The following is a 24457-nucleotide window of genomic DNA, read 5'->3' on the forward strand; positions in this document are numbered from 1 at the left end:
GTCCCACGGAGCTGTGCATGCCCATTCTCTAGCCTGACTCTCCTCCACAGAGGTCTGCTCCAGACTTTCCCTCTGGTCTCAAGGACATGGGACTGCTAAAAGCTGGTTTTACCCATAAAGACCAAGGAAAGAAGGCATTGACCTCAGCTTTTTCCATGCCTTTTGTCACCAACTCTCTTGTCCCACTCATCAGAAGGCCTGCATTTACCCTAGTATTGCTTTCGCTGTTGATACACTTTAAAAAGCCATTTATGGCTTTTGTTATGTCCCTCACCAGATTCAGATCTGGAAGGGTTCAGCTGACCACTTCCCTTTCCATCTGGATTTTATTCCCACAGAGACCACCTGCGTTTAATGGTATCAAAATCTTTTACTTGTTTTCAGTAATTCTGCATCATTTTCTATAATCATTTTTCTGTTACTGACATCCTCTACATTACATTTTAAGTCGGCACCGTACTGTGGGCAGATACTTGTACGTGACTGTTTGGGATGATTCCTCACTCATTTAGAAGATCTTGCAGAAGAAGCAAGCTGTTGCAAGTTTAAAGGCTCCAAGTTCACGTTATCGTCATTTATGCCTAATACTTTTTTTTTCTTTTTTTTTTCTCCCTAGGGGAAAAGAAAGAGAAGATGAGAAAAACTGGAATTTCTTCCTTCATGTGTACCTTCATTTTTCTGTGAAGTTGCTCAAAATGGATTGGAAGTACTCAGCAGAAATATTTGCCTACTTGAACTCTTTTTTTTTTTTTTTTTTTTGGATTTGAAGTGATGTTTTGTTTTGTTGCTTTTTGTTTGTTTGCTTTGTTTTCCCTGTGAAAATGTAAATATAAATATATTCTTGCAGTTATCTTTGTTATACATTTTCTATGTGGACACACATTATTACAGAGGCATGAACTTCACACTTGAGGGAGATCAGTAGAATAAAACCCTCAGATATGTTTGCGTCCCTGTGTTGCCCTGACCGTGTGATGATGACCTCCACATTGCTGCAGCTCTTGAAGGGAGTTTTAGAGTTTTTTGCTGTCTCACAGAGCTTTGTACAAGATGCATTTATTTTTGCTGTGATGCTAGCTTGAGAAATTCCCACCCTAATGCCTTTGCCTAAGGCCATTTGTTCACCTTCTTGGTTTATTCATCCAGCCCCCAGGCACTACAGTTTGTTGCCACTTCAGCAGTGTTGCTATAAGGCTTATTTTTAGCTCTCCCTCATCTCACATTTACAATTTGGACCTCAGTGAATAACGGAAGAACTGGGGACAGAACATGAATTGGAAAAGGGGAATATTGGCACAGACAAGTGGTTTTAGGTTCGAGCAAGAACGACTTAATCCAGCTTTGCATAAAGACAGTCTATTATGCAATTATGACTTTGGAGGTCAGCTACTTCTTCAGAGGGTGATGAAGTAGCCACAAAACCTATATTTTGAAGGATTGTTGTTAAGTCTTTACCCTACCAAATCTCTCGGTTTATCTTAAAAAAAAAAAAAAAATGCTCCTGTGAAATGAAATCGTACTCCATTTCTCATCTCACACAGAAATAAGAAATCAGCATGCGTGGGAAGTGGAAAACGAGGATAGAGTTCCATATGTTGGGACCCAGGAATGCCTGAATTTCTGTTTGTTTTTAAGCTGGATTTGGTAAAGATTTGGGCAAGATTTATTCACTGTTTTTCAAGAATTACACTCCATTCCCAATTTAAAAACATTCCTGCGTCTTATCCATTCACCTTTGGAAATTGATTGAATTATTTATGCCAGTAGCAAACTTCATCTGTTCCCTCTCTGATGACTTGTCCAGACATTGACACAGAGCATGGCTCCTTACAGATCTCCCCGGGGAAAAACTACACATGCATCCATCAGAGAGGTTCAATACATCTCAGTACACGGGAACAGCTATCTGCTATGATTTGTGATGTTTAAACAGACCTCTGGCCATTCCAAAATTGCGTTCCTTTCATTGGGCTCTATTCTTTCAGTGGCTTCTCAAGAGAAACACAGAAACCTTTTGAGAAGCAAAGTAGAGAAGACTGCCTTGCTGCCCTTTGAGACACCCCCTTTTTAAAATCACCTACCAGGTTTTCTCCCAAGGAATCCTCAGTTCTCTGAAAATACAGATTTTTATTTTTCTCCTCAAGTTTGTGGTATTCTGGCTTGATGGGACAGCTTGGCCTTGGCTTGGTTGCTCACACAGAGGTGTCTGGTGTGATAGGATGCCCCAGGCACCCACCTGCCTATGTCCTGGGCCACTGCCAACAGCACCCCACAGAATCTCAGAGAGCCTACAACATCTTGAGTGATACGAGGCACTACCATGTGGGCAAACAAATCATGCCATCATTATTCTTTGGGCACTGAGAGATGGCACACAGTCCTTTGGTACTTCTCTGGTGAGGGGCCTGTGATGGACCAAACATCACAAGTATGTACTCCATGCAGTCCCCAGAGGGTCCTCATTAAGACTTGTCACAGATTTTCTTTTCCCCAGCATGATGGGAATCTCTGATTTTACCAGCTGTATACTGACCCAGAGTTAGTTTAAGATTCACACTTGAACAGAAGCATATGGATTAGTTCTTTTCAGTCATTTATTTTTGTCTCTAGAGGTTCCAGTATTCTGGTATGCTGGTTTCTAAGTCCTGATGCGATAAATATGCCTTAGCTTGCAGACAGCCCACAGTTTTGGCTTGTTTAGTAATGTTCTTCCTAAATATCCACTGAGAAGAAAGCATTGTCTGTCTATGAGTCTGGTTCATTTGAATTCTGCTAACAGCTTCATTTCAATATTTTTTTGCTCCAAAAAGCTGTAAATAGATGTTTATTTTTTAATATAATTTCTCCAATAATGTTTGTATTTTCACTTCTTTTCTAGAATTCATGAGACTGTTTATCAAATTTATATTTCCGGCTTGATTTCACTAATCTTCGCCCATGTAAACCTCATGAAGTTAAACAAGGCCAAGTACAAAGTGCTGTACCTCAGTCAGGGCAATCCAAAATGTCAATACAGTCTGAGGGATAAATACATGGAGAACAGCCACGTGGAGAAGTACTTGGGGATATTGGTAGATGAAGAATTGGACGTGAGCTGGCAATGTGCTCTTGCAGCCCAGAAGGCCAACCGTATCCTGGGCTGCATCAAAAGAAGTGTGGCCAGCAGGGTGAGGGAGGTGATTCTCCTCCTCTACTCTGCTCTCATGAGACCCCACATGGAGTGCTGTGTTCAGCTCTAGGGCCACCAGCACAAGAGGGACAGGGGCCTGTTAAAAGATGACCAGAGGGCCGGAGCATCTCTCCTGTGGAGAGAGGCTGAGGGGGTTGGGGTTGTTCAGCCTGGGGAAGAGAAGGCTCCAGGGAGACCTTACAGCGGCCTTCCAGTACCTAAAGGGGGCTTACAGGAAAGCTGAGGAGGGACTCTTTGTCAGGGAGCGTAGTGACAGAATAAGGGGCAACAGTATTAAACTTCAAAAGATAGGTTTAGATCAAATTCTAGGAATAAATTCTCCATTATGAGGGTGGTGGAACAGGTTGCTTAGAGAAGCTGTGGTGCCCCATCCGTGGAGGTGTTCAAGACCATGGGCCTTGGGGCTTTGGGCAACCTGGTCTGGTGGGAGGTGTTCCTGCCCATGGCAGTGGGGGTTGGAACTAAGTGGGCCCTAAGGTTGCTTCCAACCCAAAACATTCTGTGGTTCTATGATTCAGATACTTGTACTTTACTTCCCTGGCATCAGGAAGAAATGACATTCAACATGTTTTTTTGTTTGTTTTGTCTTGTTTGTTTTTATTGTTTACTAAAGCCAAAAGTACCCCAAAAGTGGGTGCCACTGATTGCATTTCAAAATGGAGAATGCTGTAGAAAAGCAGGTCTGTCTGACACCTTTTCTCAAAACATAAAGGAGTTTCTGTACTATATATATATTCTAAAAAACAATTGTTCACTTCAAGTTCTAAATTAAACAAACTTTACTTTAGAGTTGGATTGATTTTCTGTATCAAGATAAGAATTAACTGCTAATAGCACAGTGTGGAAGACTAATTACTCCAAAGTAGATACAGGATAATCAATCTGGACATCTTTAAAGAATGTTGAAATTTATTTAGCCTTGCCCAATTTATTCAATTAGCTAAGAAAATACAGCAATTTAATACAAAATGTAAAATAGTGAAAATTCCATAAAACGTTTTACATCCTAAGATCTCATTTTCTGAATAAAAATGTCACTCAAAGCTGAATGGTAGATGAAAGTTGATCGTGAAATGGTTTACCAGAGGGGATTGGCCAAGAACATGCACTGCAGTAGGAGATGCATGAAGTCAGATGCCCAAATTATGTATTTTAGAAAGTTGCAGCAGAAATTTAAATCAGTGGGCACACAAGAACAGAAATACTATCTAATGAGAGCTCATATTATTACGTCTACCCTTGCGTTTCTTCTAATCCTCTGTCTCCTCTCTGTCATGTGTTCTCCATAACCATTGTTATATCACCTAAAAAGATGATACTGTGCTTTATATCTTATATCTATCCTATAAGCAAGACATCTTTATATCTTGCTTCATATCACCTAAAACAAACAAACAAACAAACAAACAAAAAACCATACTGTGGAGGGAGTTTAGGCATCTAATTCCTTCCTTCAGATGATAATGGCTGGATGGGAAAGAGAATTGTGAGTTCTGCCCCTCAACAGCATGGGAAAGATACTTCATGCTTAACACAGCGTGTAGCAGGAAAGCTGTGTTTAAGAATTATGGTTCAATATTATTCACAATTTATATTTAACCACCTTACATCCGAGAAGCACAGAGGTGAAATGACTGGCCTACACTCTGTGTGGTGGTAGAATAGGGCCACGTCCTAGCACAGGCTGATCTCCAGGACCTCTGCTTCTGCTACTGTGAGTCTCTTGCAAAGCAAAAAAGTTTTGGCTCAGTCCCGTCTCTCAAAACTGAGTACCAAAGATACCTAAATGATCAGGTACCAGATCCTAGGTGACTAAATTAAATTATATTTTGTTACTTTTTATTTCCAGTGAAATATTAAGATTTATTGTAATTGAGGAAGGTTATGAATATACAGCTACAAAAATTTGCTCTTGGAAGACCATTTATCCCACCCTCCAGCATGCCTAATCTACCCTTGTCTCAGTAACCTACAGACCTGCCTGTGGCACAGACCCCTCCTACTCCCCTGGTGACCCACTTTCCTAAGGGCATTCATCTTTTATAATTGCAGCTTACAAATCTTAAATCCAATCATCTTTTACAGTTTCTTCAATCTTCCATTTCTTGGCAAGTAACTCAAAAAGTAACTTCTCAGATGGAACCTGTGCCATTCTTCTAATCCGTTTTGCATGATTTTTAGTTGACTGCCACAGATAAAGCAGCATGAAAGTAAGCTGCGTGATTGAAAGGTATCTTTCATAAAACCAGAGGATACAACCTGTGCTCAGCGTTTCACTGAAAGCTCTGCTCTATTAGCACTTGTTATCTCTGCTGGAAAACAGTTACCTTGCTTCTCTGGGTGATTTGCTCCTGTGAGGGATTCTTAGTGCAGTCACAAAGAAATGGCAACGCTGGATCCTGCTTTTCCTTGAAAGACAACGTAAAAGTATGTTATTTCAAGTAAAGTGTCTTAGGTCTGAGGCAGGTACAAAAAAAAAAAAGTTTACTCTGCAGTGCTTATTCCAACACCAATCTTCATTCCCATTCCAAATGCTTTTATTTCTGCTATTTCCCCTGATCAACCCTAAAGGAAATCTGTATCACATTTCACCGTGATTTTAGATGCACTTTTGAATTCTCCTGTTTTCTTTTCTAGTCAGGGAAGTAAAATTAAGATCAGAGAATTGTAGAGAACAGTTAGCCTTCTTTAGCCTGGAAGACATGTACCCAAACCTTGCTGCATTTACCAACGAATTTATAATTAGAATAGCTCAGTTGGCAGGGACCTGCAAAGATCACCAAGTCCAACTGCCTGACCACTTCAGGGCTAACCAAAAGTTAGAGCATATTAGTGAGGGCATTATTCGAACATCTCTTGAACACTGACAGGCACGGGACATCACCCACCTCTGTAGGAAGCCTTTTTTCAGTGTTTGACTACCCTCATAGTAAAGATTTTTTTCCTAATGCCCAGTATGAATCTGCCCTGGTGCAGCTTTGTGCCATTTCTGCACGTCCTGTCATTGGTGAATGAATTGGTGAAGATTCTTTCCACTTCAGTTGTAATAACACTACATCCTCTGTGCATAGCCCATATTTTTTTCTTTCTTTTGGATAAGTTCCATATCTCAGCTCTAATTTTCAAATTACAGGGAAGCAGAATTAATCAAAATACATATAAGAGCAGATTTGGAAAGCAGTGTAATAGCATGTGCAATTTTGTTTGCATGATAAACATTAGCTGTTTGCTTCTTCCTTGAAGACTAGCAAATCTGTTCTAGCTAAGGAGGAGACATAAGGCATGATACCTGAGCTGAGTGGCTGAGGTACTGAGGATCCGTGCTTCACATCTCACTTAAATTACTGTTGGAGATACTTCTGGAGGTAGCACTGGAAGCTATGACCCTGTGTGCAATATTCAGCTAGGATGATAGTTTTTGGCAGTCCAGTTTGGAATACCCTCCAGGTCTGAGCATCTGCCAAGGAGCCAATGCACCCCTGTGGGTTCAAGTCCTCTTTGGACAGCAATGGGAACTGAGTTCAGGAGGGGGTGGTTTCCTACAGGACACTGGGCACTCCTACAGTGGTTTTTTTCCGGGGCTCAGAGCATCTGGTGTGCTGTGAAATGCCTCTGGGACAGGCCTGGTGGGTGAAATAATGAACTTTTTCTCCCTTTATCAAACTGGTGAACACCCGAAGTGGTGATAGGTGTTATTAGCAAAGATGATGCTACAGAAATCAGTGTGTCCCAAAAGCAGATGGTAGAGGTGTGCTCATCGTCTGAAGGGCCAATATCTATAAATAAGCTCCATCTACTTGTAGTTAGGCAATGCTTATGTGAGCCCTTGTTAGGAACAAGTTTATGTGCCAAATCAAAAGATATTTTTTTGTACCAAACTGATTCATGATGAGTTGAAAATCATATCCCGTATGTCTGTGCTTTCAGGGACATGGGGAATAGGGGTCTTGGGCTGTCTTCACACCCCTTTCTCTCCTTCGTTTGTGAAGTTTATTCTGACAGACTATACTGATAATAAAACCTATCCAGGAACATTCTTACCTGAACCTTCTGATACTCAAAATCTTCTTTTTCCAGCCCCCTCATCTACAGTAGCTGTTACAGGCACAGGTGCCTATAAAATGCTGAAGGAATCCCTGGCCATGGGAGGGCAATCCTTCTAGTGCTTCCACAAGTCACATCAACAAAATAGTCAACACTTTCTACCCAATAGGCTAGAGGGAACAATCTGTTTCTGGATCACAGAGAGGTTTTGAAAAGTAAGGCTTTGGCTATACATCCTTATACTCCTGAAAAACACCGGCAGTCACAGTGCTGACCTCTTGAAAGACTGTAATGTATTTTTATTGCTTTCTTTCAGCAGTTTTTTCAGACATGGTTAAATGGAGCTCTTTGCATATAGACATTTTATAGAAGCTCTTCTTTAAGTATGTTTTTGGTACAACAAATATAACGTAAAATTAATAACCAGGACTAACCCCATCCATCCTTCTGCTTATGGAAAATTAGAAGTGTTGGATGACATGGTTGCGTGAAAGAAACAACAGGCCTGGAACTATTTTTGTTTCCATAACGGTGAACCACATTATAAGGTAACTTTTAAAATCTGGGGGGTTGGGAATTAGAGGACAGTCCTGTCCCTTCCATGGTCCCCTGGTCTTCCTACACCAATGTGGGGGCTGATGCAGCAGAGGGAGGCTCAGTGGCCTCCATGGTCTCTTCCTCTCTTCAGGGGTGTGGTGGCAGAGCGAGGTGCATCCTTGAGCTTCCTGGAGGGCAGCACTGGGTTTGGGGCTCAACACAACCCTGTCGTTGTAATGTGAGGTGCTACATATTTTAGCTGCAGGTGTGGTGCCTGGTAGCAGCTGTTTTTCATCACAGTGTCTTTCCTCTTCTGAGAGCCAAACAGGGGAACAGGGAGTGCTGGAAATAAGAGTAGGCAACGCTTGCTGCTATTTTTACTTGTATCCTTACCAACCTGCCTTGTTTGTCCTGCGGAGCCCTTTGAATTAGCAGGAGGCTTGGTGATGCAAAAGGCAGAATTGCAAGTCACAGCAGTTCTTATGAGCCAGAGCCCCTAAGCTTCACTGTCGAATGGTGTCGATGGTGCCGCTTCCCACAGCCAGCTGCCAGGGCAGCACAGCAACATTAAAGGCTGTTTACTTCTGACATGAATTTTGGAACAACGGTGTACTGTTCCTGAGCATTATTTAAATAATACCCAGTGGTTTGTGTGAGCAATCTGGGCTTGTGTGATACTCACAGTCTCTGCCATCCCCTGACCCCTGCTTATGAGAATCATTAGTTAACATGGGGGAAAAAAGAGCCTCTGACTTAGCTGACTTTATTTTCCCACCTACAGCTTCAAAGTCGCACTTAGACCCTGCCATCTGCTGCCTACTTTGGGGTAATATTTCTGTCCAGAAATGTGCATATGAAAATGTAAACGACACCTTCAAACTATCCTCCAAACTACCCAATGGACCACCTCTGCCAGATACCTCCTCTGGACCAGGACCAGTGGCAGCTCCCAGGGGTAAGGGCTAAGCCCATGGGGAGGTGCTGGAGCTGGGGCACACACCCCCCAGCACCCTGCCTTTCAGGGGCATGCTGCACCCATCATGTGCACGGACTCCTTGGGAGGAAACAGCCCCAGGAGTGTCCCAGAACACAGCTGCTTGCAAAGCAGAACGTAAGTAATAAGAGAGAGGGAGGAGATAAGGTAAGTACATAAGCTGCCTTACTTGCGAGGACGTACACCACAGAATTTATCTCTCATGGGATAGTCTGAATGACGGTGCCAGGGGCACGGAGCTGGCCCCCCGTCAGACACCTCTTGTGTCCGTGGTCACTCGTGCATGGCAGAGCACCCCTGCATGGGGATCTGCACCCCAGTGAGTGACCCAGGCGAACGGGTATTTTTCAAGGACAAGATTTTCAGATTGACATGGGTTTTAAAAAAATACCTGTGTACTTTGGGTGAGCACCTGGGCCTTCTGCTTGGCTCAGCAGACAGGCTCTGAAAAAAGCTCTTGGGTCAGTTGGACCTTGCCGGCACGGCAGGCAGGAGATGCCGGGTTTGAAAATCCTCCTGCGGATGAGTCAGGAGATAAAGCCCTGAGCAGCTTAGCGGTGCCAGGCTCCCCCAAGACTGGGGAAGGGGGAAGCAGGGGTGAGTGAGGGCTTCCCACTCCCCTGGGGCAGAGCCTTGGGGTGCTCAGGGCTCCCTGCGACCTGTAGTCTCCGGGCCATGGACACTGACAGCATTAACACCTGCACTGCAGGTACTGCTCCTTCCCCCTCTTCCATTCATCAGGTGGATAAGGCAGAATCGTGTTTCCTTTACGTGCTCTTAACGGCACTAATCCCTGCTGGAATAAAAAGAAATTGTTTGGTAGATTAATGCAAACACTTCATTATACAACCGCAGTATTTATGTTTGGACCTAAATAGTTGTTTCCCATCAGTGGGAAAATACTTAACACATTCCTGCCTATTATTAATCATCTTTATGTTAAGAAAGCCTTTCCTTTATGGATATCATGTACATATTGTGTGATTAGGCTGTTTTGAAATGTGATAAATGGAAATTTTACCTCCATTCTGCCAAGGAGGTGATTTTTATACCCAGGTGCTATTTATTTTCCTTCATGGATAGCACGAGCTGGCTGCATGGATACTGATGGGATTGTGTTATTACTCTCAGCACTCCTTGTGCACATTGATCTGTTGCATTTAAGTCCAGCTGGAGGTGGTGGTGAAGGTGTTTGTGTGCTGGTAGCTCACCACAAGCTCTCTTTGTCACAGAAATACATTTCTACGCTGAAATTTCTACACTGACTTTCTACCCTCAACCTGTTCAGCAAACGATAGGTAAAGGAAGAGGTCTGAAATTTCCCCCTCTCATTTCCATAGACTGTATCATGGCCCTGGTGTGATGGGGTAATGCAGAAAATCCCAGTGCTGGACCTTGCTGTGCTCCTCCAGCACCTCGTCCTCATCAAATGTGTTGCCCCAGGCTTTATTTACTTCATGCTAACCAAACACTCTGCCAAAATACTAATTTCCTAATACTTTTTTTTCTCCCATGGCTGTCGTTATCTCATAATGTGTCTGCAGCACAATCACTAATTATCTCCACAACATGCCTGCAGCAGCGTAGAGGTGCTACTGCCCTCATTTCTGGCCCTCCTGGGGCCCAGCGTGACCAAGGCAGGGAGGAGGAGGAGCGAAGAGAAAGCTCTGGTGAACTTCGCTCAGGCAAATGTAGGCTATGGATCACCTCTTTTGGCAAAATCCTGTGTTAATGGAAGTCTGGGGAAGATGCTCTAGGTGGCTGTTCTCCAGTCTGGACTGGGAGCACTGGTTTTGGTACCATGGGGCTCAGCACCGTAACGAAACCCATGGAGACATCTCCATCCTCCTCGTAGCTCCTGCAGCACTCACCCGCAACCATCACAAACATCAGAGCAGTGAATTAGATTGCTGGTGGCAGGAGACGACATCTGCATCATCCTAAAGAAGATGCATCTTGTTTTATTAGCCATCAGAGACGATCTCCACCGCTCTGTCAGCAGAGTACACATGAGGTACAGCTGGAAGGACAGTGCAAATGGACAACAGCAACCCTGAAATCAGCAAAACTGCAGTGCCCTGTAAAGATCCACTTACCAGAATCGTGCCCACATCCTCATTTTATGGATCCTTGCACATTTGGACTCCAGCCACTGTATTTCTTTAAAATATTTAGTTTTATGAGTATAGATGCTCAGTTACAGTCAGATTCTAATTAGATGGCATTATTTAGAAATACAGTATTTCCCAAAAGATGGCATATGAAGTGTCTTGCTATGGTAATTGGTGTTTTTGCTCATTCCTAGATTACAGACATTATAATTATTTCACATCATCTTCCTGTTAGTTGGAAAAATCTGTTTACTTGTTTTTTGGGGGGAAGGGATATGAGGGGGGGTCACCAGCTGCTTATTTATATGTATGGGTTTGTTATGCTGGGAGAAAGAGCAATAGAACAGCACAGCATCTCATTTCACATTTTTTTTGTCTTCTTGTCTTCTCTCAGGATATGCAGTAGCTGCCACCAACAATAATTACATCTTTGTCCCTTCCAGGTGTTTCAAATTTTCTCCCTTAACATAGTTTATATACAAACAACTTGCATTGCATAATCAATACCTTGAAAATGTTTTAGTGTTTGTTTCCTTTTTTTCCTTTCTTTCTTTTTTCTTCTTTTCTGAACATATATTGCCACTATTTTAACACTGAGTCAAGCTGGTTGGCTTTTGAGGTGATATCACTAACCTGGCTTGTACAGCTGCTGAAGTAAACTTGGAGAATTATAGTTGCAACTTCTCGAAGATCTTTCATGTTGTTTTGGGGGATCCATTAGAATAAAAGTAACAAAATACCCTTTAAGAAGTTACCTCTGTTCTCTACATTGTGGTTTTCAATGGAGTTAAAGATCAGCATTCTTGGACTGTTACTCCATGGCATGTTAGATTGCTTTGGGGATAAGCTCTGAGCAATGAAACTTCAAATAAATAAAATATACCCTGCAAAATCCTCTCATTCTCCGAACATGTTATTCTCTTCCAAATCCTCAGCTTGATTTCAGGGTCACAACTACAGTATCAGGATGTCTCTAAATCCAGAGTTTACACCATTTGCAGCCATAAAATATGGCTTCTCCTTTTTTTGTCACTTTAAACTGTCTCGCAGCCACCTTCAGCCCCCCAGTGTCCATAGTTTGTCCTAAGGGCAAGGATCTTTTGTCCAATGTGTACAGCAACTCTCACAAATCCGGTGTCCCTAAACACTCCTGTCCCATATGTTCTTATTAATAAAATAGCTGTGCATACAGATAGGATCTGACAGAGATTATTGGCAAGGCTGTTGGAGGTTGCAAGTACTTCTTTGTAACAAATCCTTGCCATATAAGTAGAAATGCAGCACTTTGCTGAAATCCATGAATTTTAAATTAAGCATCAACCTTCTCATTTGTCATCAAAATTGTAGTTCATAGAAACTCATCTGACCAAATATTTCAGCTGTGGTTTCATTCTCCATTTTATCACTGCCAAGCAAGCATAACAAGCTTTGGAAGCTTAAAAAATGAGATTCCCCAAGAATCTTTTGGGAATAGAGAAGGGTTAATCTTGAGAAAAGATCTAAGCAACTGTTTTGAAAGTCTCATTATTTGTTCTCCCTGGAGGAGCTCATTTCAGTATAGCGACATGTTTTGATAGCTGCATTATGGACCTGAGGTGTGTGGATATTCAAAAGAAGCAAACAGGTAAAATACAGCACCACAGCCTTAAAAGAGGTCTCCCTTACCTGCAACACTGATGTCAGATGACAGGAGGGGGTTCCTGCCCAAGGAGTGAGGAGGGCAGAGCTTTGCTCCTGGGTCCTAAGTGTTCAGGTCATAGAATCATAAAATCATAGAATTGCAGTATGGTTTGGGTTGAAAGGGATCTTAAAGACCACCCAGTTCCAACCCCCCTGCCATGGGCAGGGACACCTCCCACCAGACCAGGTTGCTCAAAGCCCCATCCAGCCTGGCCTTGAACACCTCCAGGGATGGGGTCCCAGCGTGCTGTTGCAATGCAGACATGCTGCTGGAAGAGATCAGGTGTTTCCAGGTCATTCTTTCTGTGGGAAAGAGGGGGAGTTTCCCAGGGGCTCCCAGATCTGGCTCATCTCCATCAGCTCCACAGGGATGGGTGGCTCTTTCCTATTGGCAATAGCAGGGTGTCCTGATCTCAGTCAGAAGAACCTGGCCCAAACTTGCTCCTTGATACAGACACATCCAAAATATCCTCTCCTGAGTTGCTCTAAATCAGTCTTGAATTTACAGCTGTGAAAACCTCCAGCATGGACTCCTGTGGGTTGGAATCTGGAGGATCACTTGAACAATATGGAAGAGGTCAAAGTGCTGAAGAACCAACAGTGAGGGCCAGCACAAATGTGCTAGTGTAAATAAGAGGGTGTCACAGAGACCACCTCTCCAGGACCCCAGGACCTGGTGGCAGACCAGGTACCCTTAGAAACGGGTCTGGACTCCGTCTAGAGCTTGTGTTATTCCACCAGAAAACCGTTTTTGCATTTTTGCATTTATTGAGGTGATTGCAATACTCCCGTCTTGTGGCTTGGACCTTAATTACACTTTCAGTCTTCCTTTCAATCTTTTAATTAATTTCTTATTTATTTCACTCAGAAATTCAATGGACATGTCTATAGTGGTAGAAAAAAAAATGTAGCCAGGGTATTGGACCAAATGCTAGCAGGTGATCGCCCACCACATTTAAATGTGGGCACATTCCCTGGCATGGATACAGAAAGCGCCAAATAGCAGCATCCCAGGGTGTTATAGGTAACTCTGTAATCATTGTCTGAATAAATAATAAACTGTTGAGGCAGAACTGAGGAGGTGATATGGGGCTGGGACTGCTGAGAGACTGGGGAGGATGGGAGCCGTCAAAGGGAACCTTTGTCAAATTGTAACCTGGTGGGTAGTATATCTGGTGTCTTCATTAAGTCAGCTGATAAATTGTGGGTAATTGCTGCCCTAAAATGCGCTTTCGGCAAGCCTATGCATTTATTTACTATAGGCTCAAGCAACTTAACCGTACCCCATGTCAGTATTTGACTGACACAACCAAGTCTGCCCGGGCACACACTTCACTAGGAGTTTATTCTGGGTAAAGGGTTTGGGATGACACGTTACTGAGCTAAGAGGCAATATGTGAAAGGGAAATTAATATTTATTCAGAGCCATCTTTAATTTGTTTAAAATAGCATGGGTTTTAAGTTCTTAGGGCTCCCAGGGTGTTTAATACATTTTAAATGCATGATAATGAATTAAACATTCCAAGATTTTCCCTTTCTCATATTGATGTGGGTCTGAGGGGAGAAAAAAAAAAGTTGGATTTGTTGTTGTTATGTGAGTAGACTTGTTTGGACTTTTACTGCCAGTGCAATTGCTCCCTTGCACCTATCCATGTAGAGTGATTTGTAATTCAGCACAGAATAGACTTCCTTGGCTTCACATAATTGCTCAAATTTTTATGTCAACTGTTGTAGATCAGAAGCATTTTCAGTGCTGCATAGACAGACAAGCGCTGCTTAAAATAACCCATATCCCGCAATTCTTCCCTCAGGAGCTTATCCATGAACATTTTCAGTGTACCGATTAATGAGACCAAGTTTCCCCCTCCCACTCATCTAATTAAAATATTTAAAAGAATACTAGGCAAATGTAGACTGCCTAGTAAGTGAAAAGGTATGCTCTTCTCTGTATTAGCCAACTCTTGTTCATCTTGGTTAAAAAGAGGGAGAGGAAATCAATAAATCAGCACTCTGCTGCTGTCTAAATCAGGAGTGCTGTCCTCCACTGAAGAAGATAAGCTTTGGTGTTTGACACAGGTGTCAGATTGGACCAAATATTATGAAACAAGTGACGAAATAGGCAGCAAAGTTATTGTGCAGTGTAAGTTAAAGAAGCAACTGTTGCTATTGGATTTTTAAAAAATTAATAATCGTGTCTGCCAAAATGGTAATACTTGATAGTTCAGCCAGAAATGAGAAGTCCCAGAGTGAGAATTTCAGGGTCTTGGCATGAAATCTACTAACCTCACAGCTCATATGTGATAAGCATGTCTGACGTTCAGTAATGGGATGTTACGGCAGGCATCAAACGCAGCCTGTTTCAGCTGCTCACATGTGAATAATGCAAACTCTTCTTGTCAAAGTCAATGGTCTCTCTTCATCTGCTCATAGTTTTTTGATACCAGCTGCACTCTTAAACACAAGACTAATCTATATATTCCTTGGAGTAGTATAAAATTTATGAGAGAGCAGAGTGAACTACATCCAAATGGGCCACTCTGAGGCTAACAGTGAACAAAGGAAAACATCTCCTCCACAATGATAATTTAAGAACTCTAATTTTCATATATATGGATGTGATATCAATGGGCAGATGTGTACTACACTCGGCACATGTAAGGTATGTTTGGGAAGGTATGAATATGAATACAGAACAAGAAACTTCTGCTACAAGTACAGTTCCTGAAAATACAGGCACATATGTTGACTTGAAACTACCTTTGAATGCACGTGTACCTGCATCCTCTATGACCTTCAGAAACAGGATGGAGCATAAGTGCCTTACCTCTCTATCAAGAGAAAGCCCTGGTCCTGACTCAGGAGGGAAGGTCAGATAAATGCAGAGTGGGAACGGGGTCCCACTGGAAGAGGGTATGTGAGGTGACAGCGACATCCAAGGCCCACCAGTCATCTCCCTGCAGAGGTGGCACACCAGACGAGGACGAGAGAAGGGAGAAAGGATGGTGGGAAAAAACAGCCAGGAGAGTCTCTGTGGGAGGAGGAGAAGGGCATGCGATATAGTGATGTGAAATGGATCAAGCACGCTGTGCACTCTGATGCCACCAGCACAAGGGACAGGGGCTGAGGAACTTTCTCCTTAGTTCACAAGTAAGCCACAAAGAGATTCTGATAGAAAATTATATTAAAATTGTTGATTTTTTACAGAAAAAAAAAAAAAAAAACTCATTAATCAAGCAAATGGCACTCTCAGGAACTGGGCAGTGTGGGAGAACAAACTGATTGCAGGAGCTGTCTGTTCCCCCTATGAGTCTCAGCATTTTGAAGTGTACGTAATACCCAGCTTTGTTATTTGTTGGCCTTTTAAGTTGGAATTGAAATACAATTAAAATAGCACTTGAGAGAGCCATACATTTTAATTAACGGCCTGCATTGCTGAGAAGTTGGAAAACAAAGAGAGTATTGCCCACTCATAATGAGTAAATCAAGACAGATGCATTCCCGGCTGTTCATACATCAATATGATGACATAATCTAGTAAACCAAGAAACCCATCCCTGCTGTAATATCACTTGTTTTGCTTCAGAAATTCAGCCCAAAGGGTGCTTATGATAAGTTGAGTGCCATTTGAGCAGGCTTCAGTTTTTAACAATGGGACAAAATGTATCTGAGGGAATGGGGTTCACCTGCGGCTCACCAAAACCAAAAGGGGAGCCCCTGAGAGACATGGCCCTTCCGGCTCCCCTCCTTGCCCTGCTGCCTCTCCTGCTCATTTCCAGCTCCAGCAGCAGCTTTGCACCAGGACACAAGTGGAGAAGGGCTGCTGTTAGACCTGCTCTGAGTGCACGGGGCACTCAGGGAAGCCACCATCCTGCAGTAGAGGTGCTGGCAGCACCCACGCCTCTCAGAGCTCTTGTCTTGAGGTGCTGAATGGTTGGCTCAGACACGTCCATCATGGACTGGGGTGATGCCTACAAGCAATGCGAAAAAGGCTCATGGCATCTTTTACCTGAATATTAAGGATGGACATACAGTAGATGTAAGCAAGATGACCCAAATTAATTTCAAGATGGAAGAGAGATATGTGAGCCCTGCCAAGTGAAGTCTGGAGTTTGATCCAGCTCAACAGGCTTGTTGGAGCCTGGGCCAGGTAGCACAGACACTGCTTGGGAAAGGGCCTGGCTAATCCCTGCTGATCCCAGAAAACAGCTTGGATACAGCATTCCTCTTCCAGAGGGTAGCTGGGTTATATGATATGTATCTATGTGTATAAATATGTGTGTGTGTGTGTGTGTGTGTGTGTGTGTGTGTGTCAAAGCCAGGTACCAGGCAGGTTTGCAAGCACAGCTGTGGCCTTTTGTTTATCCTCGAAAGAACAACTGAACTAGGCTGTAGACAGTTGTCCTGTGTCGTGGTGGGCTGCAAGTCCCAAATGGACCTGCCAATCCTATTGCAGAGGTACGTCCTCCCCCTGGCAGTCTGTTGGGGGAGGCACCAACACAGAGCTGCCATTGCCGGGGACAGCAAGGCTCTGCTTTCATCTTTTGGTAGAAACCAGCTCAGAGAAAAACTGCAATGCCCTGGGTGCAAGAAAATGGCCAAAATCTACCAAGAGCAACTACATAGTCCTTGTTTCATAGCCACCGGTTGAGATGCATAAATTCAGAGACACGGAGACCTATATGTCCAAACCAAGGAAGCCCTCAGCATATGCGTGTGCAGTAGGAGATTTGCATGTGCATGGTGGGGGAGGTTGGATCCGACAAAGAGAAATTTGCAGCCTGGATCCTATCACCTTTGCCTTTTCATTAAATATGGCTGTAAAATATTTCTCATCTGGAAAATAATCATTTATCTATTTTATTTTATTTTATTTTCAGCATTTAATAGTTCTTTTTAAATGCATCAGCCAAGGTTTTCCAGCAACTGGCAGCCATAGTAACACGCACCCACTTCAGGGTGCATAATTTATTCTGGAGAGCAGAAGAAGGTGGGTGGCCTTTAATCCACACCTGCATATTCACTGGGGAACCAGCAAAGCTAAAGCACTTCATCTTCTGGGAAGTCTGTTTTAGAATGCAGGTATCCTCCTGGTTTCATCTCAGCAGAAGCAGGCATATCGTATTGTCACTCGTGCTTGTGTAGTGAAGCCCAAGCAGACCCGTTCCCAGTTTTTTTTCTGAAGTACCTAAAAGCTGGGAGGGGGCAGGTGCACATGAAAGGTTACTAGTGGCTGGATCAAAGGCACCTAATTAGAGGCCTAGATAAGTGTTCTGAAGTGAGGGCAGGGGATTTGGTTGAAACAAAAAGACACTGTGGAATTATTAAAATAACCAACATGCTGTTTTATAAACCATGATGAACCACGTGTTTGCAGTTATGCTGCGCTCTGAACTTTGATTTACTTGCTCAGTTATGGTTTAACTGGGACCTTTTATAGCAAGACAAAGCAAACGTAGTCGATCTAGCCCCCACATCTATGATCTATCATTGATGCCAAGGAGAAAATCCCCTTCTCTAATGATCAATGACAGAGGGGAGTCTTGAACTTTCCAAGAACCTGAGGTGGAGCTTTAATAAGAATTCAGAATGAAAATAACTTGAGCTTTTGGATCAGGTACATAAGGTAACACACTAAACATATTAAAATAATAATAATAATAAAAAGAATCCCCATCTTTTGTCTTGTCTCCATAGCACTGTGGACACTCAGACCTGACTGCTCCCCACCTCAGAGCACCATCCCAAGGGCCACATTCAGCACATCGGCTGCGTTTGTTCTGCCTGTTCTATAGATGAAAAACATGAAAAGGAGATGGTATAACTGGTGAAGGAATGGTGAATTCACCCAGCTGGTGCATTAGAGAAGTGGGAAAACTGCATTATCCCAAACTGAAAGGGAATAAATTCTTTTCACATGCAGTTACACTTAACCAAATCTGTTCTTTATCCTGTATTTTTGAACCCAGTCTGCAGGAATATTTGAGGAGGACATTTGTAACTGGACATTACTTGGAACAAGCTAAACATGGAAAAAATAAAAAGCCTTCCCAGAGAAGCTACTGGAGGATCTTCACTGTCAGCATTTTTGGGTTTGAAAACTCTCCTTAAGATCCATACCACATCTTCTAGCAGCAAGTACTTACAGTGTTCCCTTGTCCGTGCTCATAATCAGTGTCAGTTATTTTTGCCACCATTATCTCCAGTCCTCTGATGTGTTCTCCCCACTGGAGTACTCCTCGCAGGAGACTCCAACAACAATATAGCCCGTGTACTGGAAATGGCTGTTTGGCTGTGCCTAGATACCTGGTGGCCTGCAAAGGCTACCAGAGCCAACAGTGTGTGTTATGCTGAAAGCCTGAGTAAGGTGCTGGAGATTAAAAGGAGAGAGGGACCTAGAGAAATTTCAGGGGAAATCCTTGTAATCCTATCTGCTTTTTTATTCTATTTAGCAGTTCCACATTAAGCTGTTAGGTTCACCAAGGAGTTAACTCCTACCTGTGAGCAGGAATAAGCTTCAGGCAGGGTCTGTTTTAGGCAGATGATGTATGAGTGCCAGTGCCTCCCAGGACAGCAGGTGTTGCTGGATTGCTTGAGTGCCTACCACTTAAAGACAAGCTTTCAGGGAAAAAAAAAAAAAAAAAAGAAAAAAAAAAAGAAAAAAAGAGCTTTTCAAGGTTTGAGATCTGGTACAAGATAGAAAGCCAAAGCTAGACCCAAATGGGAGGGTAGTGACCCAAAATATTTAAAAAGACACTCCGTGAAGGAGTGGTGGAGACAAAGCATCAGGGACTGACTGCAGCCCCCATTCCTGTTCCTCTGTGCCGCTCGGGGGGAGGAGGTGGAAGAGGGTGGATGGGGGAAAGGTGTTTTTAGTTTTGTTTGTTTGTTTTTGTTTTGTTTCTCACTGCTCTAGTTTGTTAGTAATAGGTAATAAATTTCTCTAATCTCCCTATGCTGAGTCTGTTTTGCCCATCACAATAATTATTGAGTGACCTCCCTGCCCTTATCTCAACCCTTGAGCCCTTTCCATTGTATTTTCATCCCCTTTCCCATTGAGGAGGGGGAGTGTGAAAGCAGTTGTGGTGGAGCTCTGCTGCTCAGCTGAGTAAAAGCACCACACATCAGCATGCCCTCTTTGATACACCTTCCCTACAGAGGAACTGTCTCCAGGGCTCTGAGGTAGGTGGGCCTTCCACTGGTCTTTCCTAGGGCACTCTGTGGTGTGGTGGTTCCTGTGTTGCTGCAATAACCCTCAGATTTTCTTCTTGCAGTCTCCAAATGTGACACCTCTTTTCCTAGATGTTGCATGCCAGTCTGTGTTTATCTCACTTTTGCCTTCCTCTTTACTTCTTGCTAAAAAGGATTTTGGGGTGCCAGTAAGCTTCCTGCCATCCACTAGGACCCTTGGTCATGGTGCCCACTGTTCTCTGTCTTGGGTGGATGTGATCACACACTTCTTCTGCACACTGTGGGTTAATGGCTAGGACAACAAGGCTCCAGCCACTCCAGGGAAATGGGGACATCCAGGAAAACAAGAAAAAAGGACGCCAGGATGGCTACAGTGACATCCTCGCCCTGCAAGCCTGGCCTACTGGTCCCGTTGCGGGACCATGAACAGCACTGATAACACCTGAGGTTTCCCCATGGTGGGCCAACTCAGGGAGGGCCTGTCAGCCCAGGTGGCAAACCACTGCCCCCAAAGGCTGTTCGGAACCCCACAACAGACCCTAACGTGAGATCTGACTTAAGGCATTGGACAGAACAGGTTAAGTGAGAAAAATGCCATTAGATCTTTAAAAACAGTATTGGTGAGCAGCCCTGAGCTGTGTAACAGAAAGAAAACCCAGCACACGGCTCCGATAATCCTGTGATATTTTGAAGAAATTGTGCCCCCTGCTGATTTAATTAGGTTTTTTGTAGCTTCAGCTCTAAACCTGGTGAGACCATTCAAACATACTGATTAGCGTTCAAGGTCAATAACTCAGATGTCCTGCTGGATAGTAAAAATCTTCTCTTTCAACCCTGAAATAAGATGCTTATTATTGATTTTTTGAAAGTAGAAGGCAAAAGATGAATGGCATATCCTTTCAGGGACAGCTTTTTCGAGACCATTCCTAGCATTTTACATGCCCTTTGTAGCATTTAATGGGGAAATAAAAGCCTGGAATAATAATATGAACAGAAATTCATGACTAGGGAATTCTTCAGGTTTATAAAGCCTCTGTGGATGTATGTGACTTAGCTGCATGTTAAAATCACCTCATTTTCTAGGCTGCCTACAAAGGACATTCATCAGCCGCCCATTTAAAATAATCACGAATGATTAGCACAATAAAAATAGATTGCCCATGGAACAGTGATCACTGTTGTTTTATGAGAGGGTTGCTTATACTCCAATATCAACCGTCTCAACGGCCAGCAGTATGAAAAATGCATGTTTTTAGAAAACCTTAGCTGTGTCAAAACAGCTGGCACCGAGGTCACCCCCAAAGCTTCTCCTCTTGAAGGTCAGACAGTGAAAGTGGGAAAAAAAGGGGAAAAAAAACAGTGGTGTACTGTTTGTCACGAGTGACTTGGGGCCCCAACCCCGGCCAGCCCTGACCTGCAGTGGGACTGGACGCCAGCTCCTGCTCTGGGGAAGGGGCCACCAAAACCCACCGGGAATATAAATTGTCCCGTTTCCATCTGTCAGCTTGGAGAGGTGGTACAGAGATGTTCGTGCTGGATTTGAGATAGTCCAACACTTCTGTCACCTCAGATCCTGCCTGCGGGTACCGTGCTGTTCCCTGCTATTGTTAATGCAACTGTCAGTGACATTTTCTTTCGGCTCTCCTCCTGCAGTCGCTGGAATACAAACCTCCCTTCACTGGAAGGTCATTGAGTACCCTCTAGTGGATATTTCTGGAAAATATATCTCAGCCCTTTATTGGTCTCTCGAGAGTTAGCAGCAGCTCTCTGGAAAACCTTGTATTTATAGTTAAGATACACAGGGGATGGATTACAGTAAGTACAGCACATACTAAAAGTTGCAAAGACAAGAGCTCCTTCTCTTTAGTGAAATCAAATATGAAGGGCAAACAAGATTAAAAATCAATACTTAGAGAGAAACTTCTTGTTTTTTGAACTGGTAGATATGGTAACACACAAGGGGAAAATACCTGTAGGGCAAGGTCAGTCTGCCACTAGCAACCATCTTCAGGTTTTGGAGTAGCTTGGGCTGGCACTGGGCCCTTGACTTACAGTTGTCAAGGACAGGCTGGAAATCATGGCGCCTGGGAGGAGCAGGGACACATCCTCCTCACTCCTTATAAATTAGTGTTATTAATCACCTCTTTTCCTTATTAGCTAATGCATTCAAGCTCTTTGCCACCCACAAACTGTACGTGGGAGCCTTCACAAACAGCCCAGCTCCCTCCCAGCCACTCCCTCGCTTCCCCTCCTCAGCAAGACGGGGTGAAAATGGGATGAAAAAACACTTGTGTCAAGAGAAAGACAGGGCGATAAGGTAACTTACCAGTTACCATCAGAGGCAAAACCGACTTGACCTGGGGAAAAATAATTTCTTACCACCTAAAATAGATTTAGAAAGTGACATTAAAACATTAAAAAGTCAACTTTCCTTCCCCCGTTTTCCAGACTCAGCTTCACTCCCAAGTGCTCTTCATCTTCCCCCAGAGCAGTGCAGGGGAACAGGGAATGGGGGCTGCGGTCAGTCCCTGAAGCTTCGTCTCCGCCGCTCCTTCACGGTCACTCTCTGCCCCTGCTCCACGTGGGGTCCCTCCCATGGGATGCCGTCCTTCAGGAAAACCCTGGGCACACACACAGTCTGCAGTGGGTATCTGCAGCACCCAGCATGCCTCTTCCTTCCAGCGGCCTCCTCCTTCTCTGACCTTGGTTCTCCCTCCGTTATTACTCACCCTTCCTATCCTCCTCTGCACATCCAGTGCTTTCTGCCCTTCCTTAATTACGATGCCACTGAGGTACCGCTAGCCTGGTGGATGGGCCTAGCTGTGTGCAGCACAGGGTAGCCCCTGTGGCACTGCCAGCACCCAGACATCGGGGTCAGCAGCGATTCCTGATTTTCTCCCAGGCCACAGAAGGAAACAGTGACCAGCAGGGACTAGCAGCCACCCAAGGAGGAGCCTTGCACCAGTGATACCCCTCCTGACACAGCCACTTCTTCAGCTCTACCAGCTGCTGGCCCGTTAAGGCAGCCATCTCTGACACGCCTCACCGATAATGTTTTTGCTGAAGTGTTGCACGGTGCTGAGCCAGCAGATTTGTGGAAGAACAAATATCTGTCTACACCGAGTGCAGACCTGCAGTCAAGAATCCCATGCCTTGCTCCTCTCCATCCCATCGAGCAGCATCCGTTTCTGTTCCTGCCATTTACGAGCCGAATCCCCCTATCAGCAGTCTCATCATTTTGCCTCGGGTTGATGTCAGACTACACGTCTCACAATCACCAGGCTCATCTTTATGCCCTTTTAACAGTGGCCTGATATTAATACTCTGTAAGGCTTTAGGAATTTTCCTTGTACACCTGGATGTATTCTCAATGAAGATAAGTGGGCCAATTATCTCCTAGGAAGACCTTCCACATCTCCTGAGTATGTAGCAAGAATTAAACATGCTTATGTGATAAATATTTTTAATATCTTCACTAAAAATTTCTCTTACGTCACTTACATGATTTTTCTCTCATTTTGCTTGAATTGAATATACCATCCTGCTTCTTTCTAAATATACTACAGAAACATTTAAACATTTACCTTTCTTTACCTATTCTCCTCCATCTCCTTCATAGGGTGTTCCTGTGGCTGCTGCCCACTGATTTTCGGGGAAGTCCATCAGATTTTGCCCTTTTGCAAATTCTCATTTCTCTCCTGGAGTACAGGACTTGGTGGCCTGCTGGATACTTTGTAATGATACAGTGCCTCTGACAGTTTAAGAGGTTTCTGGATCCCTCCTGGTCATATATCACTGGTTCACCTCCCTTTTTAATGATGTCTTTTCTTAGGGAGGTTTTGGCTGTGGTTTCTGAGGCTGGACCTCTGACGTTATTCTTATGCCAATTGTTGGTCACCTCTGAAGCTTCAGTTCCTGAATCACACAGTGGTTTTGCTTTCACTGGGAATCACCAATATTTCCTGCCAGCCGCTCACTGTCCATCATGATTCAACACTGAATATACATTATAGGTACAAGAAGGGCCAGTTGAGCCCCAGATCCTCTGTGTAACCTCCTACCTCTGCTCCTCCACAGCCTGCCCTGTCTAACAGGAGCTGGCACACCTCCTGCCTCCCCAACCCTGTCCCTGCTTTGCCCAGGCTTCACAGGGGTGAGCATTAGGTGAGGACACATCTTCAGAAACGGGCAGGGGTTATCTGAGGAGTTTTGCTTTCGTTTGGAATTGGCCCCGATCTGAGCAGAAGGCTCCAGAAAGACCTCCCGAGCCAAGTCGTCTCTGACCCTGTGCAAAAATTGGGTATATTAAGTGGGAAGGTAGGTGGAAGTATGAAAAAGAGGCTAGAATGGGCTACAGGATGAGATACAAGACATAATTATATTATTGCAAAAAATGATGTGTTTTTTTTTTTTTTTCCTTTGTTCCAAAAGCCCAGGTGGGTGGTGCCACGGCTTGCTCTCCCCTGTCCCGAGTCAGGGTGCTGCTCTTGCTCCCAAGGCAGGGCGCACGGGCAAGTTTCACCTTAGAAAACACAGGGACTTAAAAAGAAAATGCTGAAAGATGGGTGCGAGAGAGGATATGTGATAAAAGTTATTCTTGCAAGGAACAGATTTAATTTCCCAAAGTAAAAGTCTCCAGAAAGTGTGTGACCAGTTTTAGTCTTATATTCCCTAATCCGAGGATTTTCTAGCTGCTTAGAAGCTTCTCCATTA

This window comes from Cygnus olor, chromosome 3 (assembly GCF_009769625.2).
Source record: "Cygnus olor isolate bCygOlo1 chromosome 3, bCygOlo1.pri.v2, whole genome shotgun sequence".
NCBI lineage: Eukaryota > Metazoa > Chordata > Aves > Anseriformes > Anatidae > Cygnus > Cygnus olor.